This window comes from Engystomops pustulosus, unplaced genomic scaffold, assembly GCF_040894005.1.
Source record: "Engystomops pustulosus unplaced genomic scaffold, aEngPut4.maternal MAT_SCAFFOLD_763, whole genome shotgun sequence".
NCBI classification, from domain to species: domain Eukaryota; kingdom Metazoa; phylum Chordata; class Amphibia; order Anura; family Leptodactylidae; genus Engystomops; species Engystomops pustulosus.
This window is the reverse complement of record NW_027285642.1, coordinates 13,108-20,000: the sequence shown is the minus strand read 5'-3', so window position 1 is coordinate 20,000 and position 6,893 is coordinate 13,108.

Below are 6,893 nucleotides of genomic sequence, written 5' to 3'. Positions count from 1 at the left end.
TGGAAGTAGGAGCTCCGACTTCCAAAGTGATGACGTCAGCGGGAGCAGCCGCTCGGCCGTATCCGGCGGCATGTCACTGTTCCCCGGCCAGACTTGGCGGCAAGTCCCGGGGACGAACAAGCCCATGGAAGTAGGGGCTCAGCGGGAGCAGCCAGTTGGCCTATCCGGCCACATGTCACTGTCCCCCGGCCAGACTTGGCGGCAAGTCCCGGGGAGGAACAAGCCCATGGAAGTAGGAGCTCCTACTTCCAAAGCGATGACGTCAGCGGGAGCAGCCGCTCGGCCGTATCCGGCGGCATGTCACTGTTCCCCGGCCAGACTTGGCGGCAAGTCCCGGGGGACGAACAAGCCCATGGAAGTAGGGGCTCAGCGGGAGCAGCCAGTTGGCCTATCCGGCCACATGTCACTGTCCCCCGGCCAGACTTGGCGGCAAGTCCCGGGGAGGAACAAGCCCATGGAAGTAGGAGCTCCGACTTCCAAAGCGATGACGTCAGCGGGAGAAGCCGCTCGGCCTATCCGGCCACATGTCACCGTCCCCCGGCCACACTTGGCTATAGGTCCCGGGGAGGAATAATGCCCATGGAAGTAGGAGCTCCTACTTCCAAAGGGGCAAGTCAGCGGGAGCAGCCACTTGGCCTATTCGGCCAAGTTTCACTGTTCCCCGGCCACACTTGGCTGTAGGTCCCGGAGAGGAATAATGCCCATGGAAGTAAGAGCTCCTACCTCCAAAGGGGCAAGTCAGCGGGAGAAGCCACTTGGCCTATCCGGCCACATGTCACTGTCCCCCGGCCAAGCTTGGCTGTAGGTCCCGGGGAGGAATAATGCCCATGGAAGTAGGAGCTCCTACTTCCAAAGGGGCAAGTCAGCGGAAGAAGCCACTAGTTCTATCCGGCCAAGAGTCACTGTTCCCCGGCCTTACTTGGCAGTAGGTCCCGGGGAGGAATAATGCCCATGGAAGTAGGAGCTCCTACTTCCAAAGGGGCAAGTCAGCGGGAGAAGCCACTTGGCCTATCCGGCCAAGAGTCACTGTTCCCCGGCCACTCTTGGCAGTAGGTCCCGGGGAGGAATAATGCCCATGGAAGTAGGAGCTCCTACTTCCAAAGGGGCAAGTCAGCGGGAGAAGCCACTAGTTCTATCCGGCCAAGAGTCACTGTTCCCCGGCTACACTTGGCAGTAGGTCCCGGGGAGGAATAATGCCCATGGAAGTAGGAGCTACTACCTCCAAAGGGTGAAGACACTTGGCTCTAAGTCCCCGAGAGGTATACTGCCCATGGGAGTAAGAGCTCCTACTTCCAAAGGGGCAAGTCAGCGGGAGAAGCCACTTGGCCTACCCGGCCAAGAGTCACTGTTCCCCGGCCACACTTGGCAGTAGGTCCCGGGGAGGAATAATGCCCATGGAAGTAGGAGCTCCTACTTCCAAAGGGGCAAGTCAGCGGGAGAAGCCACTTGGCCTACCCGGCCAAGAGTCACTGTTCCCCGGCCACACTTGGCAGTAGGTCCCGGGGAGGAATAATGCCCATGGAAGTAGGAGCTCCTACTTCCAAAGGGGCAAGTCAGCGGGAGAAGCCACTTGGCCTATCCGGCCACATGTCACTGTCCCCCGGCCACACTTGGCTGTAGGTCCCGGGGTGGAATAATGCCCATGGAAGTAGGAGCTCCTACTTCCAAAGGGGCAAGTCAGCGGGAGCAGCCACTTGGCCTATCCGGCCAAGTGTCACTGTTCCCCGGCCACACTTGGCTGTAGGTCCCGGAGAGGAATAATGCCCATGGAAGTAAGAGCTCCTACCTCCAAAGGGTGAAGACACTTGGCTCTAAGTCCCCGAGAGGTATACTGCCCATGGAAGTGAGAGCTCCTACTTCCAAAGGGGCAAGTCAGCGGGAGAAGCCACTTGGCCTATCCGGCCAAGAGTCACTGTTCCCCGGCCACACTTGGCAGTAGGTCCCGGGGAGGAATAATGCCCATGGAAGTAAGAGCTCCTACTTCCATAGGGGCAAGTCAGCGGGAGAAGCCACTTGGCCTATCCGGCCAAGAGTCACTGTTCCCCGGCCACACTTGGCAGTAGGTCCCGGGGAGGAATAATGCCCATGGAAGTAGGAGCTCCTACTTCCAAAGGGGCAAGTCAGCGGGAGAAGCCACTTGGCCTATCCGGCCACATGTCACTGTCCCCCGGCCACTCTTGGCTGTAGGTCCCGGGGAGGAATAATGCCCATGGAAGTAGGAGCTCCTACTTCCAAAGGGGCAAGTCAGCGGGAGAAGCCACTTGGACTATCCGGCCAAGAGTCACTGTTCCCCGGCCACACTTGGCAGTATGTCCCGGGGAGGAATAATGCCCATGGAAGTGGGAGCTCCTACTTCCAAAGGGGCAAGTCGGCGGGAGAAGCCACTTGGCCTATCCGGCCAAGAGTCACTGTTCCCCGGCCACACTTGGCAGTAGGTCCCGGGGAGGAATAATGCCCATGGAAGTAAGAGCTCCTACTTCCAAAGGGGCAAGTCAGCGGGAGAAGCCACTTGGCCTATCCGGCCAAGAGTCACTGTTCCCCGGCCACACTTGGCAGTAGGTCCCGGGGAGGAATAATGCCCATGGAAGTAAGAGCTCCTACTTCAATAGGGGCAAGTCAGCGGGAGAAGCCACTTGGCCTATCCGGCCAAGAGTCACTGTTCCCCGGCCACACTTGGCAGTAGGTCCCGGGGAGGAATAATGCCCATGGAAGTAGGAGCTCCTACCTCCAAAGGGTGAAGACACTTGGCTCTAAGTCCCCGAGAGGTATAATGCCCATGGAAGTAAGAGCTCCTACTTCCAAAGGGGCAAGTCAGCGGGAGAAGCCACTTGGCCTATCCGGCCAAGAGTCACTGTTCCCCGGCCACACTTGGCTGTAGGTCCCGGGGAGGAATAATGCCCATGGAAGTAGGAGCTCCTACTTCCAAAGGGGCAAGTCAGCGGGAGAAGAGCCACTTGGCCTATCCGGCCAAGAGTCACTGTTCCCCGGCCACACTTGGCAGTAGGTCCCGGGGAGGAATAATGCCCATGGAAGTAGGAGCTACTACCTCCAAAGGGTGAAGACACTTGGCTCTAAGTCCCCGAGAGGTATACTGCCCATGGGAGTAAGAGCTCCTACTTCCAAAGGGGCAAGTCAGCGGGAGAAGCCACTTGGCCTATCCGGCCAAGAGTCACTGTTCCCCGGCCACACTTGGCAGTAGGTCCCGGAGAGGAATAATGCCCATGGAAGTAGGAGCTCCTACTTCCAAAGGGGCAAGTCAGCGGGAGAAGCCACTTGGCCTACCCGGCCAAGAGTCACTGTTCCCCGGCCACACTTGGCAGTAGGTCCCGGGGAGGAATAATGCCCATGGAAGTAGGAGCTCCTACTTCCAAAGGGGCAAGTCAGCGGGAGAAGCCACTTGGCCTATCCGGCCACATGTCACTGTCCCCCGTCCACACTTGGCTGTAGGTCCCGGGGTGGAATAATGCCCATGGAAGTAGGAGCTCCTACTTCAAAAGGGGCAAGTCAGCGGGAGCAGCCACTTGGCCTACCCGGCCAAGTGTCACTGTTCCCCGGCCACACTTGGCTGTAAGTCCCGGAGAGGAATAATGCCCATGGAAGTAAGAGCTCCTACCTCCAAAGGGCGAAGACACTTGGCTCTAAGTCCCCGAGAGGTATACTGCCCATGGAAGTGAGAGCTCCTACTTCCAAAGGGGCAAGTCAGCGGGAGAAGCCACTTGGCCTATCCGGCCAAGAGTCACTGTTCCCCGGCCACTCTTGGCTGTAGGTCCCGGGGAGGAATAATGCCCATGGAAGTAGGAGCTACTACCTTCAAAGGGGCAAGTCAGCGGGAGAAGCCACTTGGCTTATCCGGCCAAGAGTCACTGTTCCCCGGCCACAATTTGCAGTATGTCCCGGGGAGGAATAATGCCCATGGAAGTAGGAGCTACTACCTCCAAAGGGTGAAGACACTTGGCTCTAAGTCCCCGAGTGGTATACTGCCCATGGAAGTAAGAGCTCCTACTTCCATAGGGGCAAGTCAGCGGGAGAAGCCACTTGGCCTATCCGGCCAAGAGTCACTGTTCCCCGGCCACACTTGGCAGTAGGTCCCGGGGAGGAATAATGCCCATGGAAGTAGGAGCTCCTACTTCCAAAGGGGCAAGTCAGCGGGAGAAGCCACTTGGCCTATCCGGCCAAGAGTCACTGTTCCCCGGCCACTCTTGGCTGTAGGTCCCGGGGAGGAATAATGCCCATGGAAGTAGGAGCTACTACCTCCAAAGGGGCAAGTCAGCGGGAGAAGCCACTTGGCCTATCCGGCAAAGAGTCACTGTTCCCCGGCCACACTTGGCAGTATGTCCCGGGGAGGAATAATGCCCATGGAAGTAGGAGCTACTACCTCCAAAGGGGCAAGTCAGCGGGAGAAGCCACTTGGCCTATCCGGCAAAGAGTCACTGTTCCCCGGCCACACTTGGCTGTAGGTCGAGGGGAGGAATAATGCCCATGGAAGTAGGAGCTCCTACTTCCAAAGGGGCAAGTCAGCGGGAGAAGCCACTTGGCCTATCCGGCAAAGAGTCACTGTTCCCCGGCCACACTTGGCTGTAGGTCCCGGGGAGGAATAATGCCCATGGAAGTAGGAGCTCCTACTTCCAAAGGGGCAAGTCAGCGGGAGAAGCCACTTGGCCTATCCGGCCAAGAGTCACTGTTCCCCGGCCACACTTGGCAGGAGGTCCCGGGGAGGAATAATGCCCATGGAAGTAGGAGCTCCTACTTCCAAAGGGTCAAGTCAGCGGGAGAAGCCACTTCGCCTACCCGGCCAAGTGTCACTGTCCCCCGGCCACACTTGGCAGTAGGTCCCGGGGAGGAATAATGCCCATGGAAGTAGGAGCTCCTACTTCCAAAGGGGCAAGTCAGCGGGAGAAGCCACTTCGCCTACCCGGCCGAGTGTCACTGTCCCCCGGCCAGACTTGGCGGCAAGTCCCCGGGAGGAATAATGCCCATGGAAGTAGGAGCTCCTACTTCCAAAGGGGCAAGTCAGCGGGAGAAGCCACTTGGCCTATCCGGCCACATGTCACTGTCCCCCGGCCAGACTTGGCGGCAAGTCCCGGGGAGGAATAATGCCCATGGAAGTAGGAGCTCCTACTTCCAAAGGGTCAAGTCAGCGGGAGAAGCCACCTCGCCTACCCGGCCAAGTGTCACTGTCCCCCGGCCACTCTTGGCTGTAGGTCCCGGGGAGGAATAATGCCCATGGAAGTAGGAGCTCCTACTTCCAAAGGGGCAAGTCAGCGGGAGAAGCCACTTGGCCTATCCGGCCACATGTCACTGTCCCCCGGCCACACTTGGCAGTAGGTCCCGGGGAGGAATAATGCCCATGGAAGTAGGAGCTCCTACTTCCAAAGGGGCAAGTCAGCGGGAGAAGCCACTTGGCCTATCCGGCCAAGAGTCACTGTTCCCCGGCCACACTTGGCAGTAGGTCCCGGGGAGGAATAATGCCCATGGAAGTAGGAGCTACTACCTCCAAAGGGGCAAGTCAGCGGGAGAAGCCACTTGGCCTATCCGGCCAAGAGTCACTGTTCCCCGGCCACACTTGGCAGTAGGTCCCGGGGAGGAATAATGCCCATGGAAGTGGGAGCTCCTACTTCCAAAGGGGCAAGTCAGCGGGAGAAGCCACTTGGCCTATCCGGCCAAGAGTCACTGTTCCCCGGCCACACTTGGCAGTAGGTCCCGGGGAGGAATAATGCCCATGGAAGTAAGAGCTCCTACTTCCATAGGGGCAAGTCAGCGGGAGAAGCCACTTGGCCTATCCGGCCAAGAGTCACTGTTCCCCGGCCACACTTGGCAGTATGTCCCGGGGAGGAATAATGCACATGGAAGTAGGAGCTACTACCTCCAAAGGGTGAAGACACTTGGCTCTAAGTCCCCGAGAGGTATACTGCCCATGGAAGTAAGAGCTCCTACTTCCAAAGGGGCAAGTCAGCGGGAGAAGCCACTTGGCCTATCCGGCCAAGAGTCACTGTTCCCCGGCCACACTTGGCTGTAGGTCCCGGGGAGGAATAATGCCCATGGAAGTAGGAGCTCCTACTTCCAAAGGGGCAAGTCAGCGGGAGAAGCCACTTGGCCTATCCGGCAAAGAGTCACTGTTCCCCGGCCACACTTGGCTGTAGGTCCCGGGGAGGAATAATGCCCATGGAAGTAGGAGCTCCTACTTCCAAAAGGGCCAGTCAGCGGGAGAAGCCACTTGGCCTATCCGGCCAAGAGTCACTGTTCCCCGGCCACACTTGGCAGTAGGTCCCGGGGAGGAATAATGCCCATGGAAGTAGGAGCTCCTACTTCCAAAGGGGCAAGTCAGCGGGAGAAGCCACTTCGCCTACCCGGCCGAGTGTCACTGTCCCCCGGCCAGACTTGGCGGCAAGTCCCGGGGAGGAATAATGCCCATGGAAGTAGGAGCTCCTACTTCCAAAGGGGCAAGTCAGCGGGAGAAGCCACTTGGCCTATACGGCCACATGTCACTGTCCCCCGGCCACACTTGGCAGTAGGTCCCGGGGAGGAATAATGCCCATGGAAGTAGGAGCTCCTACTTCCAAAGGGGCAAGTCAGCGGGAGAAGCCACTTCGCCTACCCGGCCAAGTGTCACTGTCCCCCGGCCAGACTTGGCGGCAAGTCCCGGGGAGGAATAATGCCCATGGAAGTAGGAGCTCACTTGGCTCTAAGTCTTCGAGAGGTATAATGCCCATGGAAGTAAGAGCTCCAACTTCCAAAGGGGCAAGTCAGCGGGAGAAGCCACTTCGCCTACCCGGCCAAGTGTCACTGTCCCCCGGCCAGACTTGGCGGCAAGTCCCGGGGAGGAATAATGCCCATGGAAGTAGGAGCTCCTACTTCCAAAGGGGCAAGTCAGCGGGAGAAGCCACTTGGCCTAT